The 26004-nt window shown below is 36.2% G+C and overlaps 2 long non-coding RNA genes across 3 annotated transcripts; both read right to left on the bottom strand.

Moving 5' to 3' along the window:
* Positions 1 to 3587: 3587 nt before the first annotated feature.
* On the bottom strand, positions 3588 to 25905 carry LOC111875066. Of its 2 annotated transcripts, none has more exons than XR_002844665.2 (3): positions 25663 to 25905; positions 8223 to 8420; positions 3588 to 6059 (listed from the first exon to the last, which is right to left on the bottom strand). It is a non-coding gene; the product is annotated as an uncharacterized LOC111875066 (long non-coding RNA). The 2 variants fall into 2 exon arrangements; XR_002844663.2 differs by lacking the exon at positions 25663 to 25905 and adding an exon at positions 14144 to 15198.
* LOC117283156 lies at positions 19366 to 25417 on the bottom strand. Its single transcript, XR_004514172.1, has 3 exons — positions 25080 to 25417; positions 24497 to 24543; positions 19366 to 19508 (listed from the first exon to the last, which is right to left on the bottom strand). It is a non-coding gene; the product is annotated as an uncharacterized LOC117283156 (long non-coding RNA).
* Positions 25906 to 26004: the final 99 nt, after the last annotated feature.

Below are 26004 nucleotides of genomic sequence, written 5' to 3'. Positions count from 1 at the left end.
ACATTACTCTTCTCCAAGCATAATGCGATTGATCAAGTCAAGGAGGATGAGGTGGGCAGGGCATGTAGCAGGAATGAGGGAGAAAAGGAATGCATATAGGATATTGGTGAGAAAGCCAGAGGGAAAGAGACCACTGGGAATACAAAGGTGTATGTGGGTGTACAATATTAAAATGGAACTCAGAAAGATAGAATAGGATGGGATGGGATGGATTGGATTTATCTGGCTCAGGATAGGGACCAGTGGAGGGCTCCTGTGAACAAGGTAATCAACCTTCACGTTCCATAAAATACTGGAAAATCCTTGAGTAGCTGCACAGTTGGCAATTTCTCAAGAAGGGCTCAGCTCCATGAGTGAGTGAGTGTAGGTAGACACCAGTGTTCCAGAGGAAAACACTGCCTCAGTTTTCAGGGTACAAATGTAAAGTGTTGTGTTACATAGGCAGGTTAGAAGGAACATGTTCCTCAGACCTAGACAGGGATGAAGCCCAGTCTGCACCAACAGATGAAGATACAGGAAAACAGCCCTTGTCAAGGCCACAATATTGTTTTTACCATGGGGGAGATGGAACTGTGAAAAACGACACCCCATTCCAGGGCCACAACATTATTTTTCATCACAGCAGGGGAAAGGAATTGTGAGTAAAGACGGCCCTTTTCAGGGACCTTGTGGACAGGAAGTGAGACATCAGAATTTTTTTCCCAGGTCACACGTGAAGGAGGATGTAAGTACACTATTCTCCTTTTTTTTTTCTTCATGGACAACCTGAAGATATAGTGTCTTCATTTCTACGCATATCCCTTAGAATAAATTACTGAGTTTGAATTTCTAATATGCTGTTAATAGAAAAATTATCAAGATACTACTCTGCTTCATTTATCCATTTTAAACATATTGTATTAAGTTTGTTCCATCTTACTACATGTGATCAATCACGTTCCATAATATGATGCATTCCAAATCATGTTAAATTACTCCTACATCACCTGATGCCTACGACTGACATAAAGTCTGTGATGTCAAATATTGCTATGAAGTACAGTTTGTGTACTGCAACATCAGGATGTGTATAATTTGCAGAATTCTGATCACACCACATTCATTGTCCTTATACAAGCAAGTATGATGACACCACGCAGTCCCTGGTATCTTTACATGTACCACAGATGACATAAAGTTCAAGGGGAACAAAGAACTATAGCAATCATATTTTGAGCCAATATGCTCCAGCATGAAGATTATATTTGGGCATATGCAATAATCAGGTTGAACTGAAAATTATTATTGAAAAAGGTTGTATGTAGCATAAGTATATATATATATATAATATTTTTTAGGATGTGCACAATACATGACACACTGCAATATGTTATTGTCATGAATCAGATGTATTACTTTGCAGTGTTAATTGATACATTATTCCAAGATATAAGTCTGAATACAAAGTTAAAATAAAATCATAACTATGTAATAATATCATAAGACTGGGAGACCAAATTTCATATACAGGTATCCTTTGATTTCCAAAGCTAATTTGTTTCATGAAAACTGAAAACTGTTCATAGGGTAAAATCCTATTTTGTACAATTGTCAACAATACAACTTTAAAAGGACATTAGGTATATGTTGTTCACTAAAAATGCATTTTAATACTATGACAGTTCAAATCAATAAAATGCCCGTAGGCCTTTACATAGTACATAAATTTATACATTAAAAGCGAATGTTCACACTCCTCAAATTGTCTTGGTTTTACATGTATTTTACTAATTTATATTCACAGCATGTTTCGGCCTCATTGGGGCATCATCAGGTGAATTCTATCCTCGAGTGAGACCACTGCACTGTATTTGTTTCCCATGCTTCTCTCCTGCACGTCGTTATTTACTTCATGCTGGCTGTTAAATTTCATTTTTATCCAGCTATTTTGCATGAAGTAAAATAACGACATGCATGAGAGAAGCATGAGAAACAAATACAGTGCAGTGGTCTCACTCGAGGACAGAATTCACCTGATGATGGCCCAATGAGGCCGAAACATGTCGTGAATATAAATTAGTAAAAATACATGTAAAACCAAGACAATTTGAGGAATGTGAACATTCACTTTTAATGTGTAAATTTATGTACTACGTAAAGGCCTACGGGCATTTTATTGATTTGAACTGTCATAGTATTAAAATGCATTAAAGTGAACAACATATTCCTAATGTCTTTTTAAAGTTGTATTGTTGACGGATATGTTAGTACAAAATAGGATGATGCCTCAATACAATGGGATGCTGAAATATAACACAGGGTAAAAATTCATAAGTACAAAATTAAATTTCCACATAATTTACATGTAAAAGTCGCCAAACTTACAAATGTAAGCTGCTTTTTGTATATCAAGTGTTCGTAAAATGAGAGATACATGTACTGATACCATGATTTACATTCACTGCTAAATGGTAACTGTGTCAACACTGGCATCCCCCAGTGTACATATATGATGTGTGAATTCCCAACAATTGAAATTTTGTCCCAGATATCAGTAAAGTTATAAATGGAGGTTGATAACCTGAAAATATGCTTAATTTCATATTAAATCACTAAAAAGAATTAGAGTAACTCAAAATCGCAAAAGTGAAGAAATACCTATAATCTTGTTTTCCTTTTTTTAATTTCTGTAATTTCGCAGACATAAGATCTCTTTTCACCTCCCATGAACAATACTTAGCCTCTGTATGGCATGTAGTGACCAGATCACTTTGGGGTGCTTGAACTATATCAAACATGTATATTTATGCTCATGAGCAGACGGTTCCATGGCAGAGTTCAGCACTTAAAGTGTAAACGTTCAAGAAGTCCTAGAAGAGGACAGCTAATCAACAGCCATAACTGTCTATTCCATAGGGATTCTGACATCACATATAACAAGTACTTTCAATATCAAAATCACTTAACTTTCATTTTCCACTATCATCATAGGCTGTACAAAATAGTATAATTGTTAAATCTAAATCCAATATACAAATTTAAAATTAAAATAGAAATACATTATGTAAAACTTACATATGAGTAATATATTTATGTGGTAGATATCAAAGAATATAGGGATATAAACGTCATAATATATGAGTGTAACAAGATGTCTTCAATAATTCATTGTGCAAATACAGTAACAGTCTTGAAAACCACCCCATTGAAAACTGGCTCTCTGTTTACATCTTTTGCATATTTGAACGAACAGTCAAATTTGAAAGTTAATGTACCCACACCTGCCATGTGCTCAGTCATGCTGACTGGCATGTTACCACTCTGAACCAGTCTACATTGATTGGCTGATACATATCCACACTAAAACTCATGCTTCTTTTGTTATTTTTAAGAACTCCAGAAAGAAGACAGAACCTCAAAGAAAATGTGCAGCATGTACAAAACACAGAAAATAAGAGAATATATTTATTGGCATAATGAATGTGAAGCAGGTTGTGTTTAAATTGGATGTTCCAAGACCTACCACACAAACCTCAACGTCTAGTCCAGTTGTTTCCATTGCTAATATACAGCACATTCATGTCATAAAGCAGGCTAATAAATCAATCTTTTCCAGTGATTCCAGTGAAAATTTAATTAGTATACCTCATAGTTCAGAAGTTATGAAAAAATAAAATATTTTAGAACAAGAATTAAATGGGCTTTTAAAAATTATTACCATGGGCCACTCACGACTACAGTATTTAAATGTTCATGCCTAAGGATTAATACAATTATTATGTGAACTATCCATATAAATGTTCATCAAGCAGATATTTGCACTAAAAGCTTCTCAGGCAATCATCCAGGTTGAGTTAAGAATGAACATTGAAAGGTCTTCCATGTCTCCAACACCAGGTTGACCCTGATCCATGAAAATGTAAAAACAAAGTTATCCATATCTTTAATTAAGCATCATTCCATGAAATTGTACTGACAAAATGGCAGTGCAACTTCATATGTTATTAGTCTCAGTATCATACGGTGGTGAATAGTCGGCTTGATGCACCAACCACTTTATTCCTGGAGAAGAAGACACTGCTCTCCACTGGACAGGATGCTCTGTGAGTCCCAAGGCCAGCCTTGAAATGGTGGCAATGAGAAAAGTCCTGCCTCTACCGGGAATCAAAGCCTGGTCATACACCCCCAACATAAAAAACATTCAACTTCAGAGTCTCACTGTAAAAAAATGTCTCTTGCTCCAAAGCTCTATAAAATATCTTGAAAGTAAACAAGGAAATAAATTTTAAAAAATTAATTTAAATTTTTGTTGAACATTTCTGACATACAGGACTATTTGTGTAAGTCCAGAATCAGTGCTGCTCAGCTAATTCAGTATATTGTAACACCATGCATGAGTTTGAATAAAAATAAACCCCTTCTGTACCAAATTTGTTGCTTCCAAAGTACCTGATTGTGACCAAATCAAATAATTAATTAGCTTAGGATCAAAATTACAGAAGGGATGAAAAAGAAATAACAGACACAGCAAACAGGAAGTGTAATGATGATTAGAACATCAAAATCAGACATCTACCATATCATGAGAGAGAAAGCCACCCATACCAGCCGTTACAAATGACTAAATTCAATAGAAATTCAGAATGAAATAGTGAAAGTGATACACATATCCCTCTATCAACATACGATGTCCTCTCAACATCAGTTACAAGGGGCATCCTCTCCACATATACGTTGCAATGAGTTTGCATGAGGCACCACTTAATAGTTTGCCAATGACCACAGGCTTTCACATCTGCATGTGCACATTGCTTGTATATAATAATAATAATAATAATAATAATAATAATAATAATAATAATATAATAACAATAACAACAACAACAGACAAAAGTAAAGTTGTCTATGTGCCCAAGGTATACCTCCCCTATTGCTAATCTTAGCACTAGATAGAAGTGATGGGTCAGCTTCATGCCCTGGCTGCTTTACCTCCAGCAAAACACCCCATGATACCCATTGGAAAGGAGGCTGGGTGGATCCCAGAGATGTTCTGGATGTGGTGGTGAAGACAAACCCTCTTGCTTCTGTCAAGAATCAAATCCCAACTGCCCACTTTTCCAGCCTGCAGCCTAGCAGCTATACCAACTGAAATATACCAGCTCCTAACAATAATAGAACAGAAGTAGAAGGTAGAAATATTACACTAAGACATGAAAAATGGACTTGTTATAAGTTTATAAAAAACTGATAACTCCAGAACAATTAGGAAAAGAATAAACGAAAGTTAGTATCTTAATACAGAGTAGAGAGTTACATGCAATGACATACATGATATGCAATCCAATAAACTACACAACCAGCACCTACATAATTAAATTTTAATTAATTTGCTTTATATGTAAATAGTATAACTCTGTTACATAAAACAGTGTTTATATGAAGACAGTAACTGATATATATCACAAGGGAATGGACATTTATTTTTAAACTCAACTGTACCAAAAATGGAACAGTCAATAGACATTGTAAATGTTATACAAATTAACCCACGTGATCGTGGTCTTGTGGTCAAATCATTGTGGCAGAGAAAATATGTGAAAATACATTGTTTGCTTATGTGATGGTATAAAATCTATATTGATAACATAAATTGGATGAAGAATATCAAATACAACTGTTACTTTAACTTAATCTGTGGTTACTCTTATATACCCCATAATTTCAAGATACAAGTATGTTAATATTACCAGCCAGGCTCACTCTTTCCATAATACCCATTCTACTTCAATTTATCAAAGAACAGCTTCAAGTTTAATACTGCAGAATTATTTCGTAGAAATTGATCAACAACATTCCGCACACAGGTGAGAGTCAATGTAATAATGCAAACATAACCATAGCAATTGATCCATAATGTGTATTATTGTCAAGAGAGTTGTTGCTTGGTGCTACTTGGTATTGCGTGACATTAAAGCAAGCAGGAAAAGAAACTGGCTTCCCACAAGAGATTCACTGCTGAAGACAGGTAGACACTGCAGCAAGACCTGCACTTCCTTCAGTGCATGATATGTAGGTGCAACCTATTGAATCAACACAAGGAGACATTATTGCAGATAATGGCCTGGCCTTTATAGTAATGCTTGGGAGTCAAAGTACACACACAAACACAGGATCTGATTCCACACTACATGTTTGCACTATATTTGAAAAAAACATTATAAATCAAATGTGTAATATAAAATCACATCGATTCTACAAAGTATAGGAAGTGGTTTAAATGATAGGCAGTCTCATGACATTTTTATGTAGGCTTTTCATAACTTTCCTGTATTTTTATTTTCATTTTATTTAATTACTCAAGATTATATAGTGTCAAATGATAGTTTTAGTCCATAATGAATTGGAAATGATGTGGAATTAGTGGTGACCTAATTAAAGCTGCTATTTCAGCACCTGCCTCAAGGAACTGAGAAAAATCATTAATACATTTATCAGGATAGCCAGTCCTTTGTCAAGGTAGCCAGCCTCTGAGCTCACATTTGAATGCATAATGAGTATATATGAGTGATAACTATTCATTTGCAACATTCAGTAGCATTCCTATAGTTTTCGAAGTTCAAGAGCAGGAGAACATCTCTCGGTGATTTATTTAATTTGATTGGGGGGGGGAGTCCAGTTGGGTCCATTCGGCACGGCGGCCACTGATTGGCCTATTATAGCCTGCTTCAGGTGACTATGATGATGGAGAATTTGGTGGAAAGAAGATTGGCAGGGGAAACCGAAGTACTCAGAGAAAACCCGCCTCAGTGCCACTTTGTCCACCACAAATCCCACTTGACCAGACCCCGGGATCGAACCCAGGCCACCATGGTGGGAACCTAGCGACTAACCGCTTGAGCTATGGCGTGGCTTATCTCTTGCTGATTAGAACAGGGGCAGCAAACAACTGCATGTGTGAATGAGGAAAACACCACGTGTGGTAACCACAATAAAATGTAATTAAGCCCCACCCCATGGAAATCCATGGGGTGTGATGGTATATCTCCAGAGACACTTAACCTTGGCACTACAAGGATGTGCACAGTAGCTTCATGCCCTAGCTGCTTTATCCTTGCAGAAAGAGCACCTGGAACCCATTGTCTGGCTGGATCCTAAAGTCACCCTGCGGATAAGAGAAAAACCTCTTGTCTCTGCCAGGATTTGAAACTAAACCTCTCAGTCATTATACTTATGGCTTATCCAGGCTGTATCATGTAGGACACTACAGACAGATATAGAGTTATCAAGGTAAAATCAAATATTAATTTGTAAAGTATCTGCACCATCTTCCGTGGGAGAAAGGTCGCGTGTCATGTATAAAGTCAAGAAGTATTAGACAGATGATGGTTGTTGCCTTATTTTTAATAATATTCATGCGACTAACACTACATTGCAAACTCTATGTATTATTACTGCACAATTATATATAACAACTTTACTGACTTAATTGATTGACAACCTTCAAGAAATGTGGTCATGAATACTTCTGTTTTTCACTACAAAAATACTTCCAAACACAGGGAATTCCAATCAATTTTGTGCTGCAGCACAGCTACTTCCATATAAAGAGTATGTTCCGACCTGGATTCATGAAACCTTTTCTAGTTTCAAACAAAGAATAGCATCCAAGATCAATTTAAAGCTCTGAAAACATCAGATGGAGGTATGTTCAGTAGTTCCATAATGCACTGCTTCTGGAGCTGCTTCAGGAGGAAGGAACATTGCATAGAATGAGCTGATAAATGCATTTAAAAAATTTAACTGCTGAAATAAAATACTGTGGTCCAGACAAGCTCTGGGGGTCAGCCAGCCTCCTATCCAATGGGTATGGGTGGGGTGGGGGGCTCTTTCACCAGGGGTAAAGTGGCCAGGGTGTTAAGCTGAGCACTCACTTCCATCTAGTGCTGAGGTTAAGGATGATGGAGCTATACCTTTACTCCTCCATATGTCTTAATGACATGGTGCTTAATTAACTGAGCACAGGGATAATTTCACCTGTTTATATTATTTGTGTCTAGTGCCAGATTTATGTATATGCTTACAAGCTTGCAATCTGAGAGGCCTCCAAAATAGGGAAAGTAAACTAAAAAAGTAACTTCTCTTTGTGACCACGTGTTAGTATTAGCTCACTGCCAGAAATTTCTAATTCCTCAGAAGGAAAAAAGCTATACTGCAAAATATCTATGTAAAAAGATTTGTCTTACCTTGCTTTCCTCATGTAAATATTACAGGACTTTCCAAAGAATCACAATTGTTATCAGCAGCAATGAAAGGACTGGAGTGGGAACAGCACCAAATGCAGTATTCATTGGTACATCTGCTAAAAAATCACCTGTGGGACTCGGTTCATCTAGGCACTCAAATTCACAGCACCTTTCTCCTGCTCGGAACCTCTTACAAAACTATAAAACATAATTACATATCTTGATAAGTAATCCAAACCAACCACACTCCAAAGTATGAAGCTATATGATACACACAATCTTGTAGGAACTAATTTTAATACACAATCTTAAAAATAAAAGGTCACATTTAATGAACATGGCTATTAATGTGATTTCAAAAATCATGACTACATCCTTTGCCCTACAAACACACATGGTGGACTGGGAATCGCTGGCAACAGACTTCATTTAGGTAAGAAGAAAGCACTGTTGATTTATTTGCATGCCTTTTATATACATAACCTTATGTAAAATAATCAAAGTGAAGTCTCTTATACAAAATTCAACAATTTTATTACAAACCTGGAATTCAACTTATAATGAAACTAAAATGTACTCAGTACAGGAGCTTAATTTCAAATTTGAGGGATATCATAACTTCAAGCATTGCATCTCAGATACTGCTGCCTACAAGGGAGCACTTCATACATGTAAAATGTGGAACATAGCAGATTTGATAAATATGTATATGGCTTAAATATCAATTTGTAATGCTTTGGTAACACTATTTGCAATTAAATTATTATGTTACTTTTGAAGTGTGTATACATTATGTACAAATTTTAATAAATTAAATTGCAATGTATGAATGTTATATTCTATAGACCTTACATTCTTTCACCAGTAAATATAATCATTATCGTCTTCTAGCATGTATCACTGTGTAGTTGGATAGATACGAGTAAATACCAACACTACAATGGAATCTATCTACCAAACTGCACAGCATCACATTACACAACACTGTAATCTTAACAGCACTCTGTACATTTGAAATTTCATTATGAATCTTTTGCACAAAGTGGATAAATGGAAGCATAATGTAGAGATTTTTTTTTCCTTGGCACTACAGCCCCAGTCAGCCTAGGCCTACCTCCATGAACTCCATTCACTTTGGTTTTTCTAGATCTTACACATAGGGTAGGACTCCTTGGGCGAGTGATCAGCTCGTCGCAAGGCCTCTACCTGTAGACAAACACAGAAAAACACACACAAACATCCATGCCCTGAGTGGGATTCGAACCCACGATCCCGGCTTCTGAGCGAGCGAAGACAGTGCATGCCTTAGACCGCTCGGCTACCGTGACCGGCGTAATGTAGAGATTATTTCCACCCATCTATCCATCTGCATGTGACATCTCTCTGATACAAACTGCTCAGTAGTTTGCAATTAAATTTTGTACTGGGGGCCTACACCAAAAATTGTTTAGCATATTCTATTTTTATGCATATTACTCAATCATAACTCTTACTTTACATGATACCTAAACTGAATGCTATCGGAATTAAAAAAAAATTAGTTTTTCACATAATATACAGATCTCATTGAAGTCTGTAAGTTTTGAACATTACTGCCTGTTGGAATGTAATGCCATGCAGTTTGTTAGACAGGTACCAATGTTTCAGAGGAACCTGCTGCTTCCTTCTTCAGTGAAGAAGGCCCTTTGCAACATTGGTAACAATCTACAGAACAAAACAGAGTCACATGCCAGGAGACAGTAATATTTACACTTGCTGCCATGAGAACCTCAAATATCACATTTGAAATATGATTATAAAACTGAATAACCAACCAACAAATACACATTTGACTTAATTTCCAACTTCAAGATGTACAGGAAGACACAGTGGCATAACTAGTGTTTCCCAAGAGTTGTAACTGTCACCTCAGTAATTAAGACTGATGGACACTCAAAAGCTATGGAGCAATTTGTACTGATGAATTCATAATCTGAGTAGGTTGCCTCACAAATTGAGCCAAATTGTACTTAGGCAGAGAAGAACGCAGTTACAGCAACTTAACAGACTGCATCACAATTAACATTCAGCCAGAAAGCCATGATGCTGTCCTTTAGATGTCAAGGCTATAAGGAAGGTGTGGGAAGTCCCTTACTTTTAGTGCAATCTGCCAACTCAAATGTGGACCACTAAGAAAGTTGGCTCCAGTGGTAATGCTTGAGATTTGTATTTGAGAGATGACAGGTTCAGATTTCAGTTGGGACACCTACTATCCTGGCAGGTGATCATACTTTTCTTTCCTTCCAGGCAAATGCTGGGATAGTATTTGCAATTAGGCTATGAATGCTTCCTACCACAATTCCTTCTGATCACCAACCATCCTAACATCTGATGGTATACAGTGGTTAAATAAAACATGAATAGACAAGAGAACCTGAATGGAATAGAAAATCGGTTTCTTTAGTGTGCCTCAGCAGATTAGTCACATGAATTCTTTAACCTGAAACTATGTCATTAACACCATATTAGTTTCCAGAACCACCCCACACCATGCATGACACTGCACATCATATTGAAAGACAATATCAATATATGATTAAAAGCTTATATGTTTCTTCTGAAGGATTAAATTTATTTTGTTTGCAATGAAAATCTCCCTAATATTATTCAGTGCTGATACTCAAAATTCCAGTTCCCCTCATAAAATTTTACTTCTAAAACATATGCTTCTTTAAGAAAAGATTCTCAAGATTTTTGGTGCTTATGCCCAACAATATTACACCAAGCAAGAGCAGTGAGATTCTTAATACTTTTAGTCAGGAGCATGGGTGCTACAGGAGAGGAGGAGGGAGCAAGGCAACCCCCTCCCAGGATTGTTGAAATCCCGTATTAAAACTAAACAAGAAATTCTGGGAAGAACTAACTGTCTACTTTCCTTTGATACAACATGGACCACAGAGAAAACGAAAAAACGGAGCAAGGGGAATATATAGATAGCAAAGTGTTCTCACAAGCCTCCTAGTATTTCTTCAAAATAAATAAAGTAGTATTAAAACGAATTAAATTTAGCAAATACTAATACCAAAATTAAAATTATTAAAAAAATAATTTTCTATCTAAAGTATTCTAGGTGAAGGCATAAAAATGATCTTTAATAGCTTAAATACAAGTTTGCAAACAAATTTTCTTGCTTCCTTCCTGGAGGAAATCATGACAGAGCCCATCATCAGGAGAGGCATGACCATATTTCAGCTATTCTACTGGCTCTCCTGACTTAAGTGAGATTTACATGTCTTGGAAATTCCAAATATTGCTACAGAATCACTAACAGAAGGGTAGGCTGTGAGAACTACAGGGACTGTAGATCACAAAGAAGGGGCAGAAAGGATGTTTAACAAGTATATTGAAGGGATAAAAGGGTGTAGATGTTTCCATTTGTATACACTAGTACAAAAATATTGGTAATTTTCTGTATGGCTAATACAGACTCGTTGTTTACATTCTCTAAAGAATGGACAATACTTTGTAAGATGTGGCACCAACTAATAATTAACATTAATATTACTACATCTACATCACGAGCCTCCAAAACAGTTTATTATATATATACAAAATATAGAATACTCCAATTTGTCCATGTGAACACAACAAAATCACAAAAACCAACAACTGACATGACGATATTATATTTAAGCATCCTGTTACACTCTACACAATATATGACACAAACTCCATCCTAAGAGCAACAATTTATTGTAGTTCTTTCGTCTTCCTTTCTTCTACGCTACGTGTTTCAGCTGTAAATTGCCATCATCAGGTGTATACTCTCACGTAGCTGCCACACTGCATGTAGTTTAAAGTTTAAAAAACACCCGTCTTCCCAATTGTTCACTTCTCTGTTGCTAACAGGTTTCGATATATCAGAATCCCCCCCGAACACAGGGAGCCTACACAGAATAATACCTGAACAGTGCTGAAAACAAGAAGTAGCCGCTGCAGCATTATAGACATAGGGCGGGTACCCTGAGAATTTCAAACTTTAAAGAAATTTTTAAATTTGAATTGAAGATTTTAAAAGTGCCAGTTTTTGAAAATCAAATTGACGTGTGTAGGTTAACAAAGATTTTGTACATATCTGACAGATATCAGCGGGGAGGATTCTGATATATCGAAACCCGTTAGCAACGGAGAAGTGAATTGGGAAGACTGGTGTATTTTAAATTTGTTAAATTTTAAACTACGTGCAGTGTGGCACCTGATGATGGTCATTTACGGCTGAAACATGTAATGTAGAATAAAGGAAGACGAAAAAACTACAATACATTTGTACTACGGAGTTTGTGTCATATATTGACTCGATGATGTAAAGCATCACTTGAAGAATTTTATTCTTCTTTTATACTATAACGTTTGTTTTATATAATCTAATTTATTTTATTTTTATGCTAAGTATTCTAATATAATTAATATTATTGTATCCAATTTTATTAGTACTGCAGTTCAGTGGTGTATATATGTTAGCCATGTAGTTGCCTGATGATGGCTTCCAAAGCAGAGCCAAACTGGGCACTGACCTTCATATAGTTGTGTTATGACAGTTTTAATAAAGAAATTGCAAAAATATAAGCTTGACCATCTCATGTTTTTTTTTGTGTGTTTGTTTCTTTCCCCATTTATTTGCACAGCATTCCCTTTGCAGTATAGGTATTTTATGCATGTGATTTGTGCAGCTCATAAGGATGTTGATGTAGTGTTATTTTCAATTTTGTTATGTATGAATCTCTGGCCACAGGTGCTTCCATGCTGCCAGAGTAGTTGTGTTGCTAACTGGTCTGTGTATGTGTATGTAAATATTTTGACAAAGAGTACAAGAATTTTAGCAAAATAGACAACACCTGATGATGGCCATATACAGCCAAAATGTATAGTGAGAAAAAAGGGTGACTAATGAATAAGTTGCATTTAAGATGGAAATATACGTGAAATAAATGATAAAACTTGGTTTCTTGCTTGTTTATACCAGTTACTTTAACTCATTTAGCATTTCCGAGAATAAATAAACTTGTAAAAAGTTTAGTACATCCAACTGAACAACAGCAGTGTATCCTTTAATCAACCAACCCTGAATCCAAAAAGTACCCTAAATTACAAATAAATTAACTATGTAATGCAGCCTATTATAAAATAATTACTGGCTTTATCAAGGTCCTATTTCAGTAACTTCATAAACCAATTTCCATTTCAACAGTATTGTGAAATGATTATGTGAAAATGTCACTGCCAATTAATAAGAAAAAGAATGACATCTCTCTACTGCGCATAAAAGTAGAATGTTTAAGAGTAAAGTGGTTGCAATACTCTTACTTCTTGAATTAATGTAATGAGACATGACCACTATTATTACAAAATTAATAAAATCTTCATGAGGAAGGACATTGTGAAGTACGTGAGTCTTCAGTCTTAATTTTCAGATATAAATCGTACAGGCTATTCAGAAATGGCATTACATGCAAATTATTTAAAATGTCTTGTTCCATAAACCATAACATCGAGTTTAGCTTTCACTTAAGCTACAATGAAATTGCATGCACACATGTAAGAGAAAAAAGCCAATAAAAGAACAATATGTTGGGTACAGTGTGAATCTGACTGGTAATATAAGCATGACAGGGGTGTGCTAGCAAAATGTTAAATACTGGGTTGCATGTCCAAATGTCAATTTCCAATTTCTTATTAACCTGCTTTTTAGGCTGGAAAAGGGGCTTATCATTTCTTTACTGTGTATGCGCAGTTGGATTGTAGCACCTGACCATGGTGAACATGTTTCTGGGCACTTTTCTTAAACTGTTTTCAATTTGCAAGTATTGGTTCAGCTAAATTGGTGCAAATCAGCTTCAGCACACCCCTGTGGAATGAGAATGATTGTGATTTGTGTCGCTCACATAGGGTGGATCACAGTAGATGGCCTTGCACCACATTGGCTCACTATGGTAACACACACACAATGAACAAACGCTGGGACCTGGGACGTAGAGGAGGCCATGGTTCACTATATTGCCTTGGAAGTCCATGCAGTCTTCTTCAACAGCATCTGTCAACAAATTACAACCACCACAACACACTACTCACCACAAGTCCCAGCCATGCAGTCCACATTCTTGAGACTCCAGTAAAATACAGAATGGCAAAAATGTACTACAGTTCTGCAAGTTGCATGAGGACAACCTTTCACTAACCCAATACAAACTAAAAACAATATGTTTTTGCTTTCATTCTTTGGTGGGAGTCTTCAGAAGCAACACATGGATTGACACAAGATGTTACGTACATACTGTAACACAATCTCAAATTCAGCTAGGCTCTACTGCAATAGAACTTGCATGAGGGAGTATGAAGGTGGGAGAAATACCACGTGGTGGGTGGAGGTATGAGTATTACAAACTATTTTTTAATAAACTTATAAAAACTGTAAATCTCTTTGTATTTTTACTGGTTGAATGAGAATTCCAGATATTTGCATACAAAATAACTGGACACATACTGTATATCAGACCAAATATAAACCAGTTACCCAGGGAACAAAATGGGTGCAGTTTGTTAAAATGAACAAATCGTTAGCATTAAAACACATTCCAGTTATGTGAGATACTGATGTAACTGGGTACTCAGAAAATTCCATAACTTTTCATGACTTTGGCCCATTTTTTTAATAATTTCCACATATGAATACACAAACTCTGTGTAAAGATATTAGTGTATGATTCTGTTGCCTTGCATGTTTACAATTGATACTAAAACCAGTTTCCATTGCATCATGACAGATGTAGATGTCTGAATCAAAATCTCTACAATATTTATACTGTCTGCCTATTTTAACCCTGAGAGTGGAAATAAATATCTTTGTTTTCTGTCAACAAAATTTAGTGACTGAAGTTGCAAAATCTAGTCATGATCAAACATCGAAATGTGGTTCCTACTGTAGTGAAGAATTAAATATTAATAAGAGGGTAGTTTGAAATGCAGAAATTTCCATCTGTCTCCTTTAATTTCATGGANAAATACACATTTGACTTAATTTCCAACTTCAAGATGTACAGGAAGACACAGTGGCATAACTAGTGTTTCCCAAGAGTTGTAACTGTCACCTCAGTAATTAAGACTGATGGACACTCAAAAGCTATGGAGCAATTTGTACTGATGAATTCATAATCTGAGTAGGTTGCCTCACAAATTGAGCCAAATTGTACTTAGGCAGAGAAGAACGCAGTTACAGCAACTTAACAGACTGCATCACAATTAACATTCAGCCAGAAAGCCATGATGCTGTCCTTTAGATGTCAAGGCTATAAGGAAGGTGTGGGAAGTCCCTTACTTTTAGTGCAATCTGCCAACTCAAATGTGGACCACTAAGAAAGTTGGCTCCAGTGGTAATGCTTGAGATTTGTATTTGAGAGATGACAGGTTCAGATTTCAGTTGGGACACCTACTATCCTGGCAGGTGATCATACTTTTCTTTCCTTCCAGGCAAATGCTGGGATAGTATTTGCAATTAGGCTATGAATGCTTCCTACCACAATTCCTTCTGATCACCAACCATCCTAACATCTGATGGTATACAGTGGTTAAATAAAACATGAATAGACAAGAGAACCTGAATGGAATAGAAAATCGGTTTCTTTAGTGTGCCTCAGCAGATTAGTCACATGAATTCTTTAACCTGAAACTATGTCATTAACACCATATTAGTTTCCAGAACCACCCCACACCATGCATGACACTGCACATCATATTGAAAGACAATATCAATATATGATTAAAAGCTTATATGTTTCTTCTGAAGGATTAAATTTATTTTGTTTGCAATGAAAATCTCCCTAATATTATTCAGTGCTGATACTCAAAATTCCAGTTCCCCTCATAAAATTTTACTTCTAAAACATATGCTTCTTTAAGAAAAGATTCTCAAGATTTTTGGTGCTTATGCCCAACAATATTACACCAAGCAAGAGCAGTGAGATTCTTAATACTTTTAGTCAGGAGCATGGGTGCTACAGGAGAGGAGGAGGGAGCAAGGCAACCCCCTCCCAGGATTGTTGAAATCCCGTATTAAAACTAAACAAGAAATTCTGGGAAGAACTAACTGTCTACTTTCCTTTGATACAACATGGACCACAGAGAAAACGAAAAAACGGAGCAAGGGGAATATATAGATAGCAAAGTGTTCTCACAAGCCTCCTAGTATTTCTTCAAAATAAATAAAGTAGTATTAAAACGAATTAAATTTAGCAAATACTAATACCAAAATTAAAATTATTAAAAAAATAATTTTCTATCTAAAGTATTCTAGGTGAAGGCATAAAAATGATCTTTAATAGCTTAAATACAAGTTTGCAAACAAATTTTCTTGCTTCCTTCCTGGAGGAAATCATGACAGAGCCCATCATCAGGAGAGGCATGACCATATTTCAGCTATTCTACTGGCTCTCCTGACTTAAGTGAGATTTACATGTCTTGGAAATTCCAAATATTGCTACAGAATCACTAACAGAAGGGTAGGCTGTGAGAACTACAGGGACTGTAGATCACAAAGAAGGGGCAGAAAGGATGTTTAACAAGTATATTGAAGGGATAAAAGGGTGTAGATGTTTCCATTTGTATACACTAGTACAAAAATATTGGTAATTTTCTGTATGGCTAATACAGACTCGTTGTTTACATTCTCTAAAGAATGGACAATACTGTGTAAGATGTGGCACCAACTAATAATTAACATTAATATTACTACATCTACATTACGAGCCTCCAAAACAGTTTATTATATATATACAAAATATAGAATACTCCAATTTGTCCATGTGAACACAACAAAATCACAAAAACCAACAACTGACATGACGATATTATATTTAAGCATCCTGTTACACTCTACACAATATATGACACAAACTCCATCCTAAGAGCAACAATTTATTGTAGTTCTTTCGTCTTCCTTTCTTCTACGCTACGTGTTTCAGCTGTAAATTGCCATCATCAGGTGTATACTCTCACGTAGCTGCCACACTGCACGTAGTTTAAAGTTTAAAAAACACCCGTCTTCCCAATTGTTCACTTCTCTGTTGCTAACAGGTTTCGATATATCAGAATCCCCCCCGAACACAGGGAGCCTACACAGAATAATACCTGAACAGTGCTGAAAACAAGAAGTAGCCGCTGCAGCATTATAGACATAGGGCGGGTACCCTGAGAATTTCAAACTTTGAAGAAATTTTTAAATTTGAATTGAAGATTTTAAAAGTGCCAGTTTTTGAAAATCAAATTGACGTGTGTAGGTTAACAAAGATTTTGTACATATCTGACAGATATCAGCGGGGAGGATTCTGATATATCGAAACCCGTTAGCAACGGAGAAGTGAATTGGGAAGACTGGTGTATTTTAAATTTGTTAAATTTTAAACTACGTGCAGTGTGGCACCTGATGATGGTCATTTACGGCTGAAACATGTAATGTAGAATAAAGGAAGACGAAAAAACTACAATACATTTGTACTACGGAGTTTGTGTCATATATTGACTCGATGATGTAAAGCATCACTTGAAGAATTTTATTCTTCTTTTATACTATAACGTTTGTTTTATATAATCTAATTTATTTTATTTTTATGCTAAGTATTCTAATATAATTAATATTATTGTATCCAATTTTATTAGTACTGCAGTTCAGTGGTGTATATATGTTAGCCATGTAGTTGCCTGATGATGGCTTCCAAAGCAGAGCCAAACTGGGCACTGACCTTCATATAGTTGTGTTATGACAGTTTTAATAAAGAAATTGCAAAAATATAAGCTTGACCATCTCATGTTTTTTTTTGTGTGTTTGTTTCTTTCCCCATTTATTTGCACAGCATTCCCTTTGCAGTATAGGTATTTTATGCATGTGATTTGTGCAGCTCATAAGGATGTTGATGTAGTGTTATTTTCAATTTTGTTATGTATGAATCTCTGGCCACAGGTGCTTCCATGCTGCCAGAGTAGTTGTGTTGCTAACTGGTCTGTGTATGTGTATGTAAATATTTTGACAAAGAGTACAAGAATTTTAGCAAAATAGACAACACCTGATGATGGCCATATACAGCCAAAATGTATAGTGAGAAAAAAGGGTGACTAATGAATAAGTTGCATTTAAGATGGAAATATACGTGAAATAAATGATAAAACTTGGTTTCTTGCTTGTTTATACCAGTTACTTTAACTCATTTAGCATTTCCGAGAATAAATAAACTTGTAAAAAGTTTAGTACATCCAACTGAACAGCAGCAGTGTATCCTTTAATCAACCAACCCTGAATCCAAAAAGTACCCTAAATTACAAATAAATTAACTATGTAATGCAGCCTATTATAAAATAATTACTGGCTTTATCAAGGTCCTATTTCAGTAACTTCATAAACCAATTTCCATTTCAACAGTATTGTGAAATGATTATGTGAAAATGTCACTGCCAATTAATAAGAAAAAGAATGACATCTCTCTACTGCGCATAAAAGTAGAATGTTTAAGAGTAAAGTGGTTGCAATACTCTTACTTCTTGAATTAATGTAATGAGACATGACCACTATTATTACAAAATTAATAAAATCTTCATGAGGAAGGACATTGTGAAGTACGTGAGTCTTCAGTCTTAATTTTCAGATATAAATCGTACAGGCTATTCAGAAATGGCATTACATGCAAATTATTTAAAATGTCTTGTTCCATAAACCATAACATCGAGTTTAGCTTTCACTTAAGCTACAATGAAATTGCATGCACACATGTAAGAGAAAAAAGCCAATAAAAGAACAATATGTTGGGTACAGTGTGAATCTGACTGGTAGTTTAAGCATGACAGGGGTGTGCTACCAGAATGTTAAATACTGGGTTGCGTGTCCAAATGTCAATTTCCAATTTCTTATTAACCTGCTTTTTAGGATGGAAAAGGGGCTTATCATTTCTTTACTGTGTATGCACAGTTGGATTGTAGCACCTGACCAAGGTGAACATGTTTCTGAGCACTTTTCTTAAACTGTTTTAATTTGCAATTATTGGTTCAGCTAAATTGGTGCAAATCAGCTTCAGCACACCCCTGTGGCATGAGAATGATTGTGATTTGTGTCGCTCACATAGGGTGGATCACAGTAGATGGCCTTGCACCACATTGGCTCACTATGGTAACACACACACAATGAACAAACGCTGGGACCTGGGACGTAGAGGAGGCCATGGTTCACTATATTGCCTTGGAAGTCCATGCAGTCTTCTTCAACAGCATCTGTCAACAAATTACAACCACCACAACACACTACTCACCACAAGTCCCAGCCATGCAGTCCACATTCTTGAGACTCCAGTAAAATACAGAATGGCAAAAATGTACTACAGTTCTGCAAGTTGCATGAGGACAACCTTTCACTAACCCAATACAAACTAAAAACAATATGTTTTTGCTTTCATTCTTTGGTGGGAGTCTTCAGAAGCAACACATGGATTGACACAAGATGTTACGTACATACTGTAACACAATCTCAAATTCAGCTAGGCTCTACTGCAATAGAACTTGCATGAGGGAGTATGAAGGTGGGAGAAATACCACGTGGTGGGTGGAGGTATGAGTATTACAAACTATTTTTTAATAAACTTATAAAAACTGTAAATCTCTTTGTATTTTTACTGGTTGAATGAGAATTCCAGATATTTGCATACAAAATAACTGGACACATACTGTATATCAGACCAAATATAAACCAGTTACCCAGGGAACAAAATGGGTGCAGTTTGTTAAAATGAACAAATCGTTAGCATTAAAACACATTCCAGTTATGTGAGATACTGATGTAACTGGGTACTCAGAAAATTCCATAACTTTTCATGACTTTGGCCCATTTTTTTAATAATTTCCACATATGAATACACAAACTCTGTGTAAAGATATTAGTGTATGATTCTGTTGCCTTGCATGTTTACAATTGATACTAAAACCAGTTTCCATTGCATCATGACAGATGTAGATGTCTGAATCAAAATCTCTACAATATTTATACTGTCTGCCTATTTTAACCCTGAGAGTGGAAATAAATATCTTTGTTTTCTGTCAACAAAATTTAGTGACTGAAGTTGCAAAATCTAGTCATGATCAAACATCGAAATGTGGTTCCTACTGTAGTGAAGAATTAAATATTAATAAGAGGGTAGTTTGAAATGCAGAAATTTCCATCTGTCTCCTTTAATTTCATGGAAACATTCCAGACATCTTTAGGTTTTCAAATATGTAGTATGGTTGATGGATGTTGACATTTCAGAGGAAACACTACCTCCATTTTCATGGTAGAAATACTCTAACCATAAAAATACCAACCAGATTTATCCAAAACACTGGTACCATTTAGCAAACTACATGGGATCACAACTGAAAACATTGGAGTCTTCATAGTCACCATTCCAAGACACTCATCTGTCACATCTTTAGATGTGTTACAGTTTTGCAAGGTCATATGTTTTTGATACTCATACAACACACTGGAAAATAGGTAAAGGTACATAAAACAGTTGTGACACTTGGCACAATTACTCTAAAAACATACATCTTATAGAAACTTAAAATGTCTGTCACAAAATAAACTTCAAGACACTATTTATCTTTATTCCTGTTACTCCCACTTGGAGCATAGGGCATCCATGAAACGCTTTGTTTCACTTCAATTTCTTCATCCTAAATTAAGGATTCCTTGGGTGGGGGATCAGCATGCTGCAAGGTCGCTAACTGCACAGGACAACACAAACCCAGAATTAACACAGATAGACATCCATGCCTTGAGTGGGATTCGGCAATTTAAAGAATATACTGGAGCTAATTAAAGTAGGCAGCAGCAATCAGTTAACCTACTATGAAAGTCACATATTACAATTCATGCACACTACAACACACCACCACTAAATACTACAAAATTACTCAGTACTACATCTAATAAGCTGATCACAGCGGCCATGCAGTCTAAGGCCACTTGAACACTGGGGTCCAAATCCCACTCGAGGCATGGACGTTTGTCTATATTTATTCTGTGCTTGTGTTTTCCTGTGTGGGTAGCAGCCTTGGGACGAGCTGATTCCCCATCCAAGGAACCTTACAAACTGTCTAAAGATTAAGAAACTGAAGTGAAATGAAGCATTTCATGGATGCCCTATGCTGCAGACAGAGCAACAGAAATATGAATGAATGAATGAATGAATGAATGAATGAATGAATGAATGAATGAATGAATGACATCTAATATACAAGCATAGCTCAGAATACATTACTTTCCACTACAACCATGCAAAAAGTATGATGGGGCCAGGTGTGTAAATTGAGAGTGTTAGTTCCACAACTAAATAGAACTACATAAAAATATACAAGGTCTGAGAATTAGACAACTGGAATAAAGATGAGATGTGTTGGACAATGTAACCAACTGATTTACCAGTTTTGAGTCCGTCATTTGGATTCTCTTTACTTGTAGGTCCTGTAAGTGTTTCATTTCACAGGCTTTCATGTGTTTGTAAAATTAAAAGTAAATATATTGTTAGGTCAGAGAAAAATTACATTTTTTAGTAAAACTGGAGAAAAGTGGCAGTGACATTTATGAAATGTTGCAGACAGTTCTGGAGAATGAACACTGATTAGAACGTAGGTCTTCATGCAGGCTAAGTAACTTCAAGACACAAAGATATTAGAGCCTATGAATGATCCTACCATATGAGGACTTAAAGAACTTGCTCAGAACATAGAAAAGGTTACCAAAATTAAATTAACTGTTAGAGCGAGAGAGAAGAAATGATCATGAAGAGAGAAATTTGAGACTGGTTTTGACACAAGAATAAGAAAACCATCGCCAAAATGGTCCACAAATGATCAGCAGTAAGCAGAAATGAGAAAATAAATTTGCTGAGACCAGTTGGGAAGAATATGATTGCTGGAAAAAAAAAAATGAATGGTAATAGCATGGGTCGTCCACTGTCATCCAAATATGAAATATTGAAATCTTTAATAGAAAAATCGTACATAAAAAGAATATGAATGAGAAGATCAAAAGTGAAAACCATGCTAAACTGTTTTCCTTTAAGCGGAAAGCATTATCCATTGTAAGTTTGTTCTGCCAAAACAGCAGCAATGCATACAAGTTTCATGTTTTGGAACAATTATGGCAACAGATTCATTGCAAGAGCTACAAACTTTTTTGAGACAAGTCCATTCTGGGCTCTGACAATTCACATTATTATACAGCATCTTCAGTGATTTATTACAAATAAAAACAAAATGCCAGTTTTTAATATTTGCTATACTGATTCAGGTTTGGCGCTACATACATAAACTCTTCCACGTTCTGTAAACTGAAAAACTCTTTGAGAGCATTTCATTCTGAAAGACATTCAGACCAATGTGATGATGGTACTGACAGGTAAAGGTGAAGCTGTCCCTCTGCTTAAATAATTAAGCATTATGACATGATGCTATACGGAAGGGAATGTATAGCTACACTATTCTTTACATGGCACTAGATGGAGGTAAGTGGTCAGCTGAACACCCAGGCAGCTTTACCGCCCTGGGGAAAGAGTACCCGGTACTCATTGGATAGGAGGCTGGTTGAGCCCCACATTCAGTCTAGATGCTGTGAAGAACAGCTTGGTATTGACAGGGTTTCTGAAAAATGTTTTCCAATGTTTCCAGGCATGGCAGACACATTCAAATCAGAAAGTGAATATTTGCAAGGTGATCACACTAACTATAGGTTAGTGACNCGGGGGGAGCAGTGTGACATGTTGAGCTATGGATGACGCCCCTCCCCCCCGCCAGCCGTGATGAGCCGAGCGGAGCCGAAGTTAGCCGAGTCCCCGCAACCTGGTAGCTATGCAACGCGAGTCAACAGCGATGACGTCACCACGGGTACCGCGGGTTGCTAGGCAGCGCGCGTAAACAGTTGTTGCGAGAGACGACGGTAGTAACAGCGGTACACAGCGTTGCTGGCACGATGGCACCAGACATAGTGGTGCCTATTACGTGGCCGTTTTCTGTATTGTCCGATCGAGGCTACATAAGGAGCAGCGAAGGCTATTCACGACCAGTCCTCGAGCTACCTCCGAGTTAGTTCCGAGTTAGCCAGCAACCAGTCAGTTGTATTGTGGCATTTGGAGTGTAGTATTTGTGATACTGCAGATAGCAGTAACTGTGAATCTGTAATTTGGGTGATTGTAAGTGCGAATGTGAAATAAAATTCTCTATACCAAATACGGCGTGAAATTATTTGTCGCGTTATACACCCAACATGTGACAATATATAATGTGAGGTTTGAGGCTCTAACAGTGTTGATTATGAAGAGCACCAAGTCTGGTAGCAGTTCATGAATGTTTCAGATGAACAGACTGCCTCCATCTTCAGGATTGAAGGTTAAGCTGAGTAAACAACAATGTTGCTTCTTGTTTACTCAGCTTACACTCTGACCCTAATAATCCTCTTAAACATCAGTAAACTTCTACCAGACAAGAATATTCTTCAGTTTGAACATGTCTCTATTAGGAATACGGGTTTATAACAGGTAAATTTACACCTCCAAAATGTAATTCATAAGTATTAATATGGACTACAAAAGGTTTTATATTAGCATACTCCTGAATTTGCAAAAACAGCTTTCTCTTTTATACATGAATGACATAAAAAGCAAGTTCCTGTACTTTAATTATTTTTAAACAGCACTTTCTTCACTTTCTCCACTCTAGTTTTGAGACTAAAAGGTATTACAAAATTTTGAATAATTATAATTCCTAACATCTATGTCCAAAGTGCATTTCATACCATTAATCTTGGAAATCCTAGGAGGATGAGATGGATATGGCAAGCAGCACACATGGAGAGAAGACAAATGCATGTAGGATTCTGGTTGGAAAGCCAGAAGGAAAGACAGCACTAGGAATATATAGGCAGAAGTTGAAGGCTAATATTAATATGGATCTTACAGAAATAGAATGTGGTGGTATGGATTGGGTTGATCTTGCTCAGGATAGGGACTAGTGGACATCTCTTGTGAATATGATAAAGAACCTTCTGGTTCCATAAAATTTAGTGCTATAGTTATAATAAATTGTTTCTTATATATATATATGTTCCTATCGTTTATAGCACTATAATTGACCCACTGACTGATGTGTCGATGGCCCAAGTACCAGTGACAAATCTTACGAAAAACTTAAGTAGCTAAGTTACTGGCCATTTCTTAAGAATGACTCACCTCTATGGAGTTAGTCAATCTTGGAAATCAGTAGTCTGGCAACTGTACTGCAATAATTTTAACTACTGATAATAAAATGTGATAAACATAAAAAAACCTGTAGCCCAAATATGATTCAAATATGATATACCAAAAGAAAATTACAATGCCAAAATCACCAGATACAATTTCAACATATGAAATGCGAGTCACAATTGAAACTGACATGATAGTTACGAACATTAAAAATAGAGAATGAAATAATTGTTTCAAAATCTGAGATTCAAAATTTAACAGAATTCTGAAAACAGAACCTTAAAAAAATATCATGAGCATTTGATTTACATTACAATTGTAGTTCACAAATTACTAACATCAGTGAGAATTCATCACGCAACATGGTATTACATTCCTAGTATTCGAACTACGTTAGTTTTAAAAGCACTTTAAATATGGCAAAAATAGCTGTACTTACAATTAAAATCTGAACAATCTACAACAATACTACTCTTCTAGGTTTAAATTACCGGTTTTTAACAAAAATCACCAACAATTATTTAAGAATAGGAATGAAGTCTTGCAAAATCCTACTAGAATATCTCACCCATCATAAATAAAACGGTCTCCTACTTTCTGCAACTTAAATTTCTGCATTGTCAGAGTGTGTCAGATCGATTTATAAGTCTCACAGTAAAACTAGTAGCACCAAATTCAATAAAAAAATACAATGGTTAATAGGAAATGCCTTCATATTTCCGTTCCCCCAGCCTACAAACACAAGTGTCTTTTACACTAGCTTAACATTATAGTAACATATGACTCCTTGACTTCTTTGGAATTTTCTCCGACCTCTTACTGCAACCCAATTACATTCGTGGCAACATGTTTACATCTTAGCAATCATGTGTGCCAGTACGGTGAGAGCATGCCATATGCCCCCCCCCTTTTTGGAAAAATCAAAACTGAGGGGGAAAACTAAAATATACCAAATATTTAAATTACTTTTAAATATGACGCCATCTATTTCTGGTACAGACACATTCAACGCTTCGGTGGTCCATAAATACATACTTTAACCTACGGCTGTAAGCAAATTTTTCTGGTTGCACCAACTTGGAAAAAATCCTGGCGGGACCAACATTGACAGCTCACGCTATTAAATGCTTCATTTGCACAACTGTACTCACCTAAAACGCAAAATAAAACTGAAATATTAAGTAAAAAGAATATTAAACTGGTCATATTTGCGACTGAATCACAGATTAATTTCTACATTGAGGTCCTAGCTTGATGACATCCGACATTCGGACACGATCAATATAACTCCATGCAGCCTATGCTCCAACCCCTCCAAACGTTCCTACGGCTCAGACCGGCTCAGACTGACCGCAGACCGCCGCAGACTGACAGTCTGCCGGTCACTGGGTCACTGAAGCGCGTATATTACATTTTCAACGCAACAGCTGCGCCATTACGACGTTTTGAGAGCGAAGTGATTAACTCTCCCGAAATCTGGAAATAAAAGTAAA

The sequence above is a fragment of the Cryptotermes secundus genome, unplaced genomic scaffold (assembly GCF_002891405.2).
Source record: "Cryptotermes secundus unplaced genomic scaffold, Csec_1.0 scaffold321, whole genome shotgun sequence".
NCBI classification, from domain to species: Eukaryota; Metazoa; Arthropoda; class Insecta; order Blattodea; family Kalotermitidae; genus Cryptotermes; species Cryptotermes secundus.
Note: the sequence above shows the minus strand (reverse complement) of the source record. Positions and strands in the feature narration are given on the sequence as shown.